The 15,639-nt window shown below is 43.5% G+C and overlaps 1 long non-coding RNA gene across 1 annotated transcript; it reads left to right on the top strand.

Annotated features, from left to right (window-relative positions):
* The first annotated feature begins 1,186 nt into the window (after window positions 1-1,186).
* LOC131190839 (uncharacterized) lies at window positions 1,187-7,739 on the top strand. Its single transcript, XR_009153335.1, has 5 exons — window positions 1,187-1,448; window positions 1,973-2,102; window positions 4,933-5,010; window positions 5,810-6,316; window positions 6,447-7,739. It is a non-coding gene; the product is annotated as an uncharacterized LOC131190839 (long non-coding RNA).
* Window positions 7,740-15,639: the final 7,900 nt, after the last annotated feature.

Below are 15,639 nucleotides of genomic sequence, written 5' to 3'. Positions count from 1 at the left end.
CCCTTTCTAACCCCATTCAGAGAATATTCGCTGTTGTGTAAAGAAATAAATGCTCTTTTAACACAAGAGACATACAAATCACCCACTCACGCACGCACCCTCTTTTTCCTTAATTTATTCTGCTTTTTGAAAGTTTCAGAAATACAAAGAACGGGGTGGATCGGTAGCACCCATCCTGGATTTTTAAAAAAAATGACATTCAACAAACTTCGAAGCATTTCTGCCAGTAAATCAGAAAAGAGATACAAACGCACGCAATTAATTAAAATGTCGGCATAACAGCTCACTATCTTCTCGGGCCTTCTTTTTTCCCCCTCCCACAACTTCGGAAGTTTAAAATGTTTGATAGCATCGAATGTCCCAGAACTGAGAATTTTACCGTTCGCTGAAAAGTAGGTTTAAAAAAGCGAGGGAGAGAAATGTATAATTTCTGATCGAGATTGAATGATACGGTTGCTCCCTAATTAATTAATGGATCTGATCGAAGTCTGATCTAAAATAAACGCAAGTTCCCCCCCCCCACACAACAACCTTTATAAAATGTCGTAATATTTCCGAAGATCCCCCATCCATCACACATATGTTCACGGAGCATGTATGTGTGGTTGCTGCTTTAATTTTTTTTTTAAGGAAAGGAGGGGAAAGCACGTCTTCCGGAATTAAGTTCGGAGCTAAAATATACCGAAGGATTTTTTTTTTAAAAAAAATTGTAAAGTGTTTGTTTCCAATATCTCTACGCAACCGTAGCTTGTGTTGGGACTTATTCAGAGAAAGTAGCTTTGGAAAATTCTCCCTGAAGGTCGTTTCAAAAGAAACCATATCCTTGCCTATCCATGAAGAGTTTCAGCAAAAGCTAAGACTAAACGTGGTTTGAAAAACAAAAAAAGCAACAGCAGCAGCAGCAGCAGCAGCAGCAACCGATGATGGGATGCTATTTGTTTTTAAGATTTCTCCCTATCTCTCCCTCCCTTTTCACCAAAAAGCCTAATGATGCTCAGCGGTCCCAGTGAGGCCAAGGAGTTGGGGGGGGGTCCTCACGTGAGCCTCTTGGCAATGAGACCCCCGGCGTTTCACCCTCTCTCGCGTGATGAATGACCTTCGCCTACCTACCGGGATACCTCCAGTATCCGGTGATGCGGCAGGCGCGCCAGCGAGGCGTCCAATTGGAGCCTCCTAGCACTCACCTGTTCTGGCGGGGCGGGTTGCGCTCAACTTTCAGCCATTCAAAAGTTGCCTCCGCAGACCTGACCCTTCGGCTGCCCGCGGACCAGCCCGGGGGATCCCCTCCTGCCGCTCTGGCTGGGCCTGGAGATCATCTCGTTTAGGGAGCCTGGCCGGGGGTAGTCCATCAGCCGAGCCCCAAAGGGCGGTCCAGGCGGGCGCATGAGCTGGTGATGCGGAGAGGAGTGGCGGCGCTGGTGGGGAGGAAGCCGATGTCGTTCGCAAAGGTAAGGTGGACAGAGGCCGAGGTCGCTCGAGGGACCGGCCAGTAGCCAGCTTCAGGGCCCGCAGAAAAACAAGGAGGCTGGGGAAGGCCGGCGGAGATCTCCCCGGGGGATTTCCGTCCCCAAGTGCTGCAGTTTCGACGGAGCTGCCTCTCCAGCCTTGCTGCCCTTCTGGAGAGGGTCGCTACCAATTGGCCACCGGCCCTTGTCCCACGTACATAGGCTTGCTCTAAATGGGGACCATCCGTCATTGTGTCCTGCTGGCTCTCCCCCACCCACCCCCAGCCCCCCCCGTCCCCCACCTTGGCCCTGATTCCTCCTGGTCAAATTGGACATTTCCCCGCTTCCCAAGGAGGCGGAGGCGAGGTTGGGGAGTGGGGGGGGGGTTGAAAAAGAAAAGCCAGCTGACATTCGATACAGTGGCAAGGGGAGACCCCACGTGACGGGCGTTTGGCCAATGGCCAAGGTTCACCGAGGGGAAAAAGGCACTGTTTGATGAGCTCATGGCAGCAATTTGTAACTTTCAGTCTCTCCCTGGACAAACACACACAAGAGGGATGGGGAAGAAGAGGCTCCTTTCTCTCTCCGGGCTGCCAGAAATAGACACAGCCGCCCGCTTCCCTCCCTTTTGCTGGAATCTCTCTTGGGAAGTTGAAGGTGAGTGAATCGATCGGTTTTTATTCTGGCCGCTGCTGCATCTCGGGGTCGGCTTTTCTCTTACAGGACCAGCTGCTCCTTCCTTCCTTCCTTCCTTCCTTTCCCCCTGCCTTCTCCCTCCCGAAAGTAGATCTCGGTGATGCTAAATGTCTGACCATAAGAGCCGCTTCATCTTAATTTAGCTGATTAAATTTACAATTACTTCTGCCGTGAAAATGGATGATTCCCCAATCCCCATCCCTGCTGCTCAGTGGAGATGTATTACATTGTTAAGGTGAGGGATTACAAGTTTATTCCTACAGTATTCCTGAAAAGTGTGTACATTGTATGTGTATTGTGGCAGCAGACCCCACAACACATTATCTATCTACCTACCTACCTACCTACCTACCTACCTACCTACCTACCTATCTATCTATCTATCTATCTATCTATCTATCTATCTATCTATCTATCTATCTATCATCTATCTATTTATCTGTCTGTCTGTCTTTTATGTATCTATCTTCTATCTATCTTCTATCTATCTATCTTCTATCTTCTATCATCTACCAATCTATCTATCCTAATGGTTAAGTTGTTAAGCTAGGACTCAGCAATCTAGGTTGCATTTTGCCTCCAATCCTGGACTTTGATCCATTACTGTCTCAACCTACCTTGGAGGGTTGCTGTCATGGGGGGAGGGGACGGAAATGAAAGCCACTCTCTATGTAAACTGCTTTAAGCTCCGGGGGGGGGGGAGTGAGAGACAATTGAAACAAACAATAAACAGCACACCTAATAAAGTTGCTCCATAAAGAGCCATTATAAAGAGAACAATCAGGTTGCTGCTGCTATAAATGACAGTGCTTTTATCCTTGAGACATAGTTGCAATGAAAACCACCTGCTTGAGGATAGGGGTTAGTGTCTTTGCTTGTCTCACAGAGGGATTTAATAAGTATCTGCAAGGATATTTTTAATTGAAGTCAAGAGATGTTTTGAATGTTTCGCCATGCTCTGAGTTACGCTCCCCAGAACACAATAAATGCAATGGGGATTGGATGCACGTATATAGAAGAGAAAGGAGGGAGGGAGATTTATGTTCCTTCTTTGAATGACTATGGAGGAGGGATGGAAAAGTCCCTCTACTGTACTAGAGAAATCTTCAGAGCAACAGACCTACTGTAACCTTTCAGTAACAGATAGGTGAAACACCCTGGTGATGCCATGATTATATTATTAATAAGAATAAGGACATCAATAATTGTCACTCAAAAATCAAAGGCAGTCCTCACCTGCTTTATTCCAAGTATATTTCCCAGAGACTATCATTCCTACTGAAAAAGAATTAATCTAAATTACTAATAATAAAGGACAGTTAAAAATTAATTGACCTTCCAATCAATCACTTCAACTTGTTAAGATTAAATGAACACAGCACTCTTGCTTAAAACCAACTCATGTTCAGTTATTTTTTTATTGGCAAGGTGGATGGGAGAGGGAGGAGAGAGAGAAATGTTTAAAGCTTTGAAGTAACATTCAGAGAAGCTTTAGGAGAGAAAGAGATGCCCTGATTATACCTGTTCTTCAGTTGTTAGCTGAAAACAATACTAATAGCTTGCATATATGAACATTGTTTAAAAAATTACACATTAAACAGAAAAGTCAGAAGGTGTCACAGAGGTATTTGATTTAAGCAGGTTACAAAGAGGGCTTGAGAGTGTGTGGCACATGTACACAAAAAGCCATTTCTCCATTCAGAATAAAGTTAAACATTAAAAAAAATTTCAAATACAAAAATGCATTGTTTCAAGGATCGAGAAATTCTTCATCCTAGTTCCCGTGTTAAATCAATTACAAAACTCCGTCATTCATTGGTGAATGTTCTTGAGGAATTAGGCCTGTCTCAGACATCCAAGGTAATCCCTGGATGACATCACTGGATGATTCACAGCCCCCAGGTGTGAATGTCTTCCAATCAAAAGGATGTGCGTGTTTTGAACATGGAGATGGCGGCTTCACAAATGTAAACTATTGTCTCACGTTGAAGGAAACATTAGCATAAAATTAAGAGTCTTGATAGGGAAGTTGTTGCAAGTAGCTTTTCAGGACTGTAAATCTTTAGATTTGATTTTAAAAAATGGGGGTTATATTGAAGTATGAACACAGCACTGTGCTATTTATTAAACAGCTGCATCTTTGGGGCTGCCTTCTACAGCTGCCCAGCAATTCCCGGAAAAGGCCCAGTTGCTTTTAAGACTTTGAGACAGGTGTTCTATTTGCATCCCTTTTTGGAATTGAACCTGTAGCACTGCATAATCTTATTATTGATATAGCTCAGATTTAACTTTGTTAAAGTTCATTACCACCCCAATGGTTTCTTTATTGTAGCATAAAATGAACCATATGAATGGTTCAAAGATAAACGTCTAGTTTAACCTCAGCTCAGCTTTTACAGAGGAATCAAATTTGGATATTTGGGTTGTTGAGAAATAAACTACACACACCTGTCTATGTTGGTTGTTCCATAGAGCAAATCCACTTTCTGCATCTGCTCAGGATGGCTTGGCTCCCACAAGTCACAGGTGAACTTACATCCATAAAACGGCATATAGCTCTGCATATGGAACAGGTGACATACACCTGTCCAAGTACCATTTGTGGGGAGGCCATGTTACGAGAATAGAGTTTGAAAGAAACCATGTCCACCTAGGCTCATTGTAAGACAATAGAGCTCTTTGTGGCAGATTAATTATATAATTGATTGCAATTCTTATTATGTGGATAATAAAACTTGGCAAGAGTCTAGACTTCTCTGTAATTTCTCTCCTCTCTGCTTCGTACAAGCAGGAATTTGAAAAAAAGAATTGGCCTCTCTACACACTGTTGGATTCCTATATAGCATAGCAGTCAGAGATGAATAGTGTGGTAAGCCATCAATTTCTGAATAACCACAGATTCCTGTGTCCTCTCTCTAGAAAGAGAAATTAAATGGCCTTTAGTTTTGCAGTATTCCATTATCTTAAAGATTTATAAAGCATTCTTAAGATAAACCTTCATAAAAGTTACAGTATATTCATATATAATATTACAATGACTTTATCTCTCCATTATAAGCTACCATTTGAGGTCGCTATTATTGAATTGCAAAGATGTATTTGAGAATGAGTTTAATAGATACATGATCACAAAATGCTCCTTCCTGATCCAAACTTATGACCTGTTGTTTCCATAAAACATCTGGGGCTAGTAAATTACATTAAATTTAAACTTGTTACTTAGCCTTAATTTGTCTGCCTCGGAAATGGAAATGATAGTAATAAGATTGACTATCCACACTAAAAAAATGTTTCAGCCAGTCTAGTACAGTGGAATTTCTAATATTTATAGAGTTTCCTTAAACAAGGGTTGGAACATTTTCTTGAGTCTTAAAATTGTTCACATTTAAAGAAATCTCTAGCCCACTGGGAAATCTAATACAATACTGAAACATAGTATTGATTTTATGTTTTAGAAAAACAATCTTCTGTTGGTAGGAGCCATTAGGTTTCAAATGGGTTGGTGAGGTTATTTCCCATCTGTTTATTTCCTGCAGAGCTACACTGTACGTGTGTGTGTGTGTGTGTGTGTGTGTGTGTGTGTGTGTGTGTGTGTGTGTAGGGGGAGGAGGGAAGCAATAGTGATATTGATTAATTCTTACAGAATTCTGTCTTTTTAAATTGCACAGCAGCTCTTTGTCAAACTCCAAATCTGATGCAGATGGACCTGGAACGTCGTAAACTGGGTGTGAGCAGAAGAGCAACTATTGACAAAAACGACAAAAAAGAAGAGTCAGAAAAACTACACAACACTCATGCAGCATCTCTATTATGACGCTAGGCTAAAAAAAAAAAAAAGGAACTGAGAGCTATCTTTTCCCTGACAGAAGACGAATTTGCTGTATTCCATTCCAAATATGAACAGACCCGTCTCTTCTCCTGAGCGTTGGGCTAAACTGGGAGCGAGCCCAGCAAATGTCGAGCTGATCTGGTGATGTCATGGTGGGAAGTACATTTCCTTCTGTACAGATAGTCCTCAGTTAACAATGGTAATTGAGAATGGAATTTCGGTCCCTAAGCAAATGTGGTTATAAAGCATGATGTTATTTATGTGAGTGCATCGCTTAGCAACAGTCCCTACTGCTGAGGTTAATTGAATCCCACAGGTTATTAGGCGAGGACCAATCTCAATCTAGGTCAGGGGTCTGCAACCTCGGCCACTTTAAGCCTGGCGGACTTCAACTCCCAGAATTCCCCAGCCAGCTTTGCTGGCTGGGGGATTCTGGGAGTTGAAGTCCGCCAGGCTTAAAGTGGCCGAGGTTGCAGATCCCTGACCTAGGCCATTCCTGGTTTGGTCTCTCCCAGCCCCAAGCTCCAGTAAGGTAAGGGACTGCCTCTTTTGCTTACTGTTGAACTCCACCCCCTCCCCACCTGTCCCCCACCACCTCTGTCATATAGGCCACTCACCCCCCTGCTACTGCCAGCTGCCCCACTGCCCCGCTCTGTCACTCCACCTACTGTACTCTCCGCTACTACCGTATTTGCTGGAACCTTCTTTCACACCAGGGCAGTTGGGGTTATCTTGCACCCTGTTCAGAGCCTCCATTTAGGCCCTAGCCGGGGCTTCCATTTGTGTCTCACCCAGGGCTAGAGAGGGCCTTCTTCAAGTCTTTTCCCACAGAGGGCTTATTTTCGTGAAAGCCTGGGTGGGGCTTGACTGGGGGCCTTGGCTGGCTGATGTCCAAATGCTGTGGTGGGTAGGGCCAGGCAGTAGGGGAAGTTGGCAGCAGTAGGTAGGTGAGTAGCCAAAAAGGTGGTATTAAGTGCAGGTGGGCACAAGTGGGTTTGCATTTTATTCATATGGCAGTAAAGCAGGGGTGGGCTTGAAAAATTTTAGCAAGGGGTTCTCTGCCCGGTTGCTGGGTGGCCATGGCCTACTCAGCCTCCTGCACCACAGTGGGGTTGGGGGCGTTTTTGCCCTCCCCAGGCTCTGGAGTTTTCCTCAAACCTCCAGGAGAGCAAAAATGGTCTCCACAGGCTCTGGAGGCTGGAAACGGGCCCATTTCAGGCCTTCCCAAACTTCCGGTAGTCCCGCTTTTCGCCTTCCTCGAGCCTCCGTACGCGCCCTGCACTTACCTGCGTCCAAAATGGGCCATATGGGGAGGGGCAGGGTGGGCAGGCCCAGCCAGGAGTGGGATCTGGGGGTTCTCTGAACTGCGCAGAATCTTAGCTAGAGGTTCTCCCAAACCCCTGTGAACCCAAGCAGCCCACCCCAACAGTAGAGGTGTTGCTGGAACTTCAGGGATCAGTCATAAGTCCCTTCATTCACTGCCTTTGTAACTCCAAATGGCTGCTGAATGAGTGAATGTTAAATGAGGACCATCTATATTATGGGACTGTCACTGCATGCTTTTGTTTTTATTGGTTGTATTGCCATTTTTTTTTTAATCAGATGGGATAAATCTTTGACATGAATAAGTGAATGGTGCGTACGAGGGCTACTGAATACATGTATTTTAACATCCTATTCTAAAACATTTAGCCTGAATTGTTCTGTTTAGTGAGTGGGCTTACCTGTTGATAAAATTACAACTGAAATAAACATGTTTTCATGACAAACTAGAATGTGGTGCTTTCTCTGGGATGCAGCATGTGATGCAGTGGTGGGTTTCAAAAATTTTTACTGTCGGTTCTGTGGGTGTGGCTTGGTGGGCGTGGCAGGGGAAGGATACTGTAAAATTTCCATTCCCACCATACTCCGGGGGAAGGTTACAGTAAAATCCCCATTCCCTCCGATGAGACTCCGAACTACTCAAAATTTCCGATACTGGTTCTCCAGAACTGGTCAGAACCTGCTGAAACCCACATCCGATGTGATGGAAATGAAACAAGAAATGGGGAAGAGAAGAAATGCGGGTTAGAGAGAAACCTAGCGAAGTATTAAAAACATACTTATGTCTCAATTGTTAGATCTAATATTAACGCTTTGTTTGAACATGTACATAGATAATATGCCTCCTTTCTCCTGCTATTTTAAACTACAATCATCACCATCCCCAGTCAGTATGACAGACTGGTTGGTAGAGTCAGAGCATGAAGCTGCATGCAAGAAAAACGATTTTTAATTGTGTGTCTTACCTCCATGACTTGAGCCTCAACGATTTGTCTTCTGTGATATTTTGAGAGCAGAAATATACGGTTTGACATGAGTGGGATAAAGCCACATCTCCACTTTGCACTTAAGTTCTGGGGCAAGTTTTAGTTTCAAACAGTTTGATTTCTGTACCTGGTTATGAACACTATGGCTGCCATTTTGTAAATAGTCAAGTTCTTCCACAACATACCTTCTGGAAGCATTTCCACAACATATTTTCAAAACTCAATATGCACACTGCCTTCAGAAGTTTCAGGATCCCTGTTATTCTGTTGCCATGAAGTTTCTTCATTAAGTTTGAACAAAAGAATGGCTCTTTCAAAACAAAATGTTTCCACCTACAGTATTGAAGATTGTAATCCTCTAGTCAAAAATTATAGGCTGGCCAGATTTTTGTAGATGAAAGTTGTTTGGATCTGCTCCAGGCTACGTAGCAGCTTGACAGAATCCACTATAAAAAGTGGCTTGTGTTCTTTCATCTTACACAGCCCAAGGAGGTGGCTCAGATCTTGTGCAGTATGAGTTCTGCCACCTGTGGGCCTGGCTCCTGATCTTGGCATCCTCCAATTGAGGCAGCTGCTTCACTTGGTACAGCAATATATCAAGATATGCATTTGGGTCTTTGGGTAAGACCTTCCCACCTTTGCTTTCAAATTGCAGCAGCTTCAGATAGAATAGATCCATTACCATAAAGGTCGCAGAAAGGTAACCAAGGACATAGCATTAAGCATAAGATGAAAACAAAAAAAGCCACAGTATGTCCTTCTTTCTCTACTCTTCAAAGTCATATTTAAAAGTAGCAAAAGCCCTGACCCAATTTTTGGAGGAGTCTATAATTAGACATACATGAGCAGGGTCAGATTTGCTTTAAACTGATTAAGATAATTATCTTTTGTGTTTCTTGTGCCCAAGTACACAAAAGAGAAAAGAAGAGAAAATATATCTGGATCTGGTCCCGGAGGGCCACCCTGGAAACAGTGAAAGAGCAGCCCGTGGTGTCTTTGCTGGTGAAAATAGCGCTTGCGAGGGCTGCGTGTGGCCCTCACGAGCTCTGTTTTTGCTGGCAGAGGGTTGCAGGAGGCTATCACAGCCGGAAACGGAGCTCGGGAGCCTGTTTTTGCTGGCAGAGCACTTAGGTCACCACAAGCACCCCCGACACAAGTGATGTTGAGCTGGCCACACCTGCCCCAGCTTCCCGAGGTCAAACGCAACCCTGATGGCGGCCCTCAATGAAATCAAGTTTGACACCCCTGACCTAATGTGATTGTGACTTCCGACTTCCTGTCAGCTTCCCCATTTTCTTTACTTGAGAGAAGCCAGCAGCGACTGTCTGAAATTGCAATCACAAGGCCACAGCTTGCTAAAATGTCGTCATGACCTGACTGCAGGGATGCTGTGAGGACCCATTGTTAGTCCCCCTCGTTGAGTGCTGTTATAACTTCGAACAGTTGTTGAATTCAATCTTTATCTCCTCTTTTGTAAGCAATTTTGAATAATAATAATAACAACAACAACAACGACAACAACACCCTGATCTACTAGGAAACACTTTTAGTACAAATATTGTCTTTCCCTTTCAGTTCTTCCATAGCAAACTTTTTTTTTTTTTTACTACAATGGGCTGCAAAAATTTAAAGAAGATACACTATTTAGAGTTAGTACTTGAAAACAGGATACTGTAATCCCTCTGGGGTTTCTGCAGTTCTTTCCAACTTTTGATAAGCATAGATTGGAGCACAAAGACTACTCAAAGCAATCCACTCACACATGGAAAGATGGTTATTTCTGACAGGCCTTTTGAGTCTTTTTTTTGCGGGGGAGTATTATTTATAGACTCCCCCTAAATTGAGCAAGATTTGTTTTAAAAGGAATGTGTGTCTGCTTCAGTTTATACTGGTTTGTAATGTGTTACTTTCTTCACCTTTCTGCCAGGAGCTGCCATGCTTAGAATCTGTTCTGGGCTGTACTGGCCCCTGATCACTCCTAGGAACAATTGTAAAAGGCTTTCTAATGGAGTGGTAAATTTTCCTGGCTTTATCACATTGCTTTGCAACCTGGCACAATTCCTGAGTCATCCTTGAAACCAAAGAATTCTGGGAATTGTAGTTCCGTGGTGATGGAAAACTCTTTGCGATCTCATGAGCCGATTCTTTCACCGCATATTAATGTCTAATTGTAGCTCCGTTGTAAGAAACCATATTTTTTTGTACATGCATTTTTTTCATATTTATCTCTTTTAATTCTCTTTTTTGTTCTCCGCAATTGTTGGATTATGGACTTGTTCTTGAGTGGGGGGAAAAAATCCTATACAGGTAGTCCTCAAGTTACGACCACAACTGAGCCCAAAGTTTATGTTGCTAAGTAAAATATTTGTTAAGTGAGTTTTACGACATTTCTCACCATGGTTGTTAAGTGAATCATTGCAGTTGTTAAATTAGTCCCCTGATTGTTAAGGGCATCTGGCTTCCCCATTGACTTTGCTTATCAGAGGGTCACAAAAGTTGATTATGTGACATGCAACCATCATAAATATGATTCAGTTGCCAAGCATCTGAATTTTGATCACATGACCATGGGGATGCTGCAAATATCATAGGTGTGGAAAAAGGTCGTAAGCAGTGGCGGGATTCAGCCGGTTCGCACCACTTCGGGAGAACCGGTTGTTAACTTTCTGAGCAGTTTGGCAAACTGGTTGTTTGGAAGAAATCATTAGGGCAGAGAACCGGTTGTTAAATTACTTGAATCCCACCACTGGTCATAAGTCCCTTTTTTCAGCGCCCTTGTAATTTTGAACGGTTACTAAATGAACTGTTGTAAGTCGAGGACTACCTGTACTGTTAATTTACATTTTGTTTACAAAATACTAGGCATATGAATATTTGGCTGCCCACTGCCTGGATGAGTCTTCAGACTCGGGAATTGCTATCAGATTCCTGACCAATCAGGACTGATCTTTTCACAAGGACTGTTCAAGAACCCTCCTGAGGTCAGTAAAACACAGACCTTAACATCTATCACTTTTGACCAGTCTGGCTGTGATGCTGGAAATTGTACATCAGCAACATCTGGAGACTACAGATCTCCCACTCCTGGTCTGTCAGATATTAAAGGGTAGTTAAAGCTTTCCCACAGTTTTAATTTTAAAGACAAAAGAAAAACAGACACTAACTCTCCTTTAGATTTGGTATGAATTGTGGGAAAAATAGACATCTTGCCTATAGGTGAGTATGTGTGAAATCCTGATGCTTGAAACACTTCGGAGGCCTGCAATTAGTACAGCAAATTACATCTTATTTGAACACGGTGGCTGGAAAATTAAAGTGGCCCTTGATTACATAGAATAGTTATGCAAATACAGTTCAAGGCTGCAGCAAGGGAAGTACAAGTCAAAATCCAAAAATTCCCTTTGGCTCCTTATTCCATTTTACCCTGACATTTGTAATAAAAAAAAAATGTAACATCCAATTATGTTTTTGTCCAATGACAGATAAATTTACAAGGCGATGGGCAAAAATTTTTGGCAGGTCAAAAAGGAACAAGAGCCTTCCCTTCTCTTCTTCATTAGTCAATGTGCCCAGTTCTGAATGCCACGTTTAAGGAAGACAGCAATCAAGATGATCACAAAGCAAAAGGCTAGGGGATATGGAGCCAGGGGTGGGGTGCTGGGGGTTCTCAGGGGTTCGGGAGAACCTCTAGCTAACATTCTGTGCAGTTCGGAGAACCCCCAAATCCCACTCCTGGCTGGCCCCGCCCACTCCACCCCTCCCAGGAGTCCCCACGCGGCCCATTTTAGATGCAGGTAAGTGCAGGGTGTGCGCAGAGGCTCGGGGAGGGTGAAAAACGGGCCTACAGGAAGTTCAGGAAGGCCAGAAATGGGCCAGGAGCCTGGGGAGGGCCAACCCCCTCGCCCTCCCCCCATGGTGCAGGTGGCCACACCCACCCAGCAACCAGGCAGAGAACCCCTTGTTAAAATTTTTGAAACCCACTCCTGATATGGAGGCACTGGATGTGAGGAGAAAAATGATATATCTCCTCACATGATATGAAGGGACCTTATATAGAAGGCAGAGCAGGATTGTTTAGACCTGGTCCAGAAAGCAGATCAAGAAGCAATGGGTATAAGCCACAGAGATTTCAGCTGGGTATCAGAAAAATAAGCCAACGGCTGTTTGGCAATGGAATAGCTTGCGTAGAAAAGTTGTGGATTCTCTTTCATTGGGAAGATTTAAATAGAGGGTGCATGGTGATCTATCAGGAGGCTGTAGCAATGGATTCCTATACAGCCATGGGTTAGATCAGGGGTGTCAAACTCACGGCCTGTGGGCCGGATGCGTCACATGCATCACATGCTGGCCACGCCCACCTCCATTTTAGCAAAGGGGGGAAGTCGCAATACGTCACACATGTGACAATGTGACATTGGATTAGAAGATGATATGATCTGCAATGTTTCTTCCAATGGTTAGATGTAAGATTCCATTGTATCATTGCATTATGTTGTAATTGTAATTATTCAACATCATCATTCTAACTTTTGGCTATCCACTGCAGGATGAAGGCCTTTTCTGCAAGTTTTCAACCAATACGGTCTTGAGCTTCCCTTTGCCAGTTGGGCATACTGGCAAAGTACTGGCAAAATATTGGTTGTTGCTGATGCTGTCACTCCATCTTAGGTCTCTTTTGTGGACACTTTTTATCAAGTGGGATCCATTCTATGACTCTCTTGGTCCAACTTCCATCCTTTCTTCTTGCTAGGTGACCAGCCTATTTCCATTTCAATTCTTTTACTCTTTTGATGGCGTTGTATATTTTGGATGATAATCGTCATAACAGCAATAGCACTTCGACTTATATACCACTTCACGGTGTTTTAAGACCTCTCTAAGCGATTAAAGAGTCAGAATATTGCCCCCAACGATTTGGATCCTCATTTTACCCACCTCGGAAGGATGGAAGGCTGAGTATAATAATGATGATGATGATTGATCTTTTATTAATAGTTACATAATGGTACTACTATTATTTTAGCACTATTATTATTTTTAATGACATTTCCCCCCCAGAATTTGGCTTTAATTTCAAGATGACCAATCAATTTCACCTAACAAGAAGAAGAAGAAAATCAAGCGGTTAGTTATTTAAAAAGACAGCTGTGTAAATATTCCAAAAAGTTTATTAAGTCTTATTAACCACTTTTGCTATTGTCTTATATCTGTATACACATAGAATAGTGCAATCGTACAATATGGTATTAAAAACAATACAGTATTGAAAACACAGATATTAATATTTTTGAATCTGCTTTCATTACACTTCTTAAAGCCCCACACCAATTCTTAGGATTCTTCTGGGGAAAGCTTTAACCGTTAAAATCAACAGCAATAGAGGTTTAGCGAAAATATATCCCAAGGGTCAAACTGGAGCTATATTGTACTGTATTAACTGTTCATTTAAATGTCATCTAGGAGAAAGCTTCTTCCTGCAGGGCTGCATTAAGAGGCCTGCTGAGGAGCTGTATAGGAAGAAGCTCATCCAAAACCCTATAAATATATCCAATTATGTTACCATGGCTAGAGATGCTTCTGTGTTGTGCGGCATTTGGATCATTTTTGTGGAAAGAACCAGCGTTTGGCCTTTTCAGCAAAGACCGTCCAGGTGCTCTAGTGTTGTGACTCCAGCCCCCGAACCTGGCCCCATGCCCGGAAGTGACTTGGAACTGGGCCTGCTGCCAGAAAGTGACTTGGACCATGAGGGGAAAGGGCCGTCAGGACTTACCTCAGGAGCACCGGCTTGCCTGGCTCAGCTCCAGGAGCCAGAAGCAGGCCAGGTGGAAAAGATAACGAGGCCTCCATCCCCTGACTCTTCCCCCCCCCCCAGGCCATGCCTGCAGACCCAGCTGACGGCAATCGGGCTTGGTTGAATCCTAGGTTTCGTAGGCAGGAGAGGAGGGAACAACAGAAGCAAGGGTGGGGCAGGCCTAGGAAGTGCTGACTCATGGAGCCACACCCCCCAGGATATAAAAGGCAGCCAGAGCTGCTGTGTCTCTTTGTAACAGGCAAATCCACTGATTGACTAGAGCTGAAGTTTGTGACTCACCAGCGTCGTGGAAGAAAGCGAGGGCTCTTGGCAGACGCTGGCTCTTTTGTCGCCAGAGTTGATAGTGCCGGCTAATTAAGCCATCATTCGAACGGAGGTGGAGGGGGACAGAACATCTAGAGAGCAATATTATCTCTATTATCAACCCTTCAGCCAATTTCTTTTTCTGTTGGCTTCCACCGCTTTGCTTAAGTCCTCCCACCAAGTACCTGTCATTGTTACGACGGTTCTGGCTACCTCTCTGCATGTCAGTGTTGACAAATATGTATCGAAGGGTAAGCAGCTGGTTGAAAAGCCTTTGTAAGGGCAACTGTGCCTGGGCTGTACAAAGCTGTACAATCTGTAGATGGCAGGCAAAAGATACAGAAAATGAACTCTTTGCTACCGTCTCTAAGGAGACATAAAAGTGTGCTCTCAGTGTCTTTTGAGCAGTAGAGCAGAGATGAAAGGTGGCTATAAAACACATGTAGTCCTCAACCTGTGACCACAATTGAGCTCAAAATGTATGTTGCTAAGTGAGAAATTTGCTCAGTGAGTTTTAGCAGTAACAATAGCACTTAGACTTATATACTGCTTATAGTGCTTAACAGCCCTTTCTAAACAGTTTCAATATATTACCCCCAACAATCTGGGTCCTCATTGTACTGACCTTGGAAGGATGGAAGGCTGAATCAACTTTGAGCTGGTCAGGATCGAACTGCTGGCAGTTGGCAGAATTAGTCTGCAATTCTGCATTCTAGCCACTGTGCCGTGGAGTTTTATCCCATCTTATGACTTTTCTCGCCACATTTCTTAAGTGAATCATTACGGTTCTTAAATTAGTAACCTGGTTCTAAGTGAATCTGGTTTCCCCATGGACTTTGCTTGTCAGAAGGTCACAAAAGGGGATCACATGACCCCGGGATCCATCTGAATGTAACTCACGTGATCATGAGGATGCTGCAATGGTGATAAAGTGTGCAAAATGGTTGTGAATCACCTTTTTCAGGGCCATTGTAACTCCAGTCACTAAATAAACTGTTGTAAGTCAAGGACTTCCTCTAAAGCCAAGATGCTGGCTGGGAATGTAAAGTTGAAGCCCCACTCCTTTTATATATATTACCTATGCAACGTGTGAAAAGAAGGCAGGGCTTTGACTACACTGTCACTACACTGTCACATTCACTATCTTGACTATTTATTTGTTTATATATTAGATTTTTAATCCACCTTTATTACTTTATGAATAACTCAAGGCAGAGAACATGCATAATACTTCTCCTGTTTTTC

This window comes from Ahaetulla prasina, chromosome 2 (genome assembly GCF_028640845.1).
Source record: "Ahaetulla prasina isolate Xishuangbanna chromosome 2, ASM2864084v1, whole genome shotgun sequence".
NCBI classification, from domain to species: Eukaryota; Metazoa; Chordata; class Lepidosauria; order Squamata; family Colubridae; genus Ahaetulla; species Ahaetulla prasina.
Note: the sequence above shows the minus strand (reverse complement) of the source record. Positions and strands in the feature narration are given on the sequence as shown.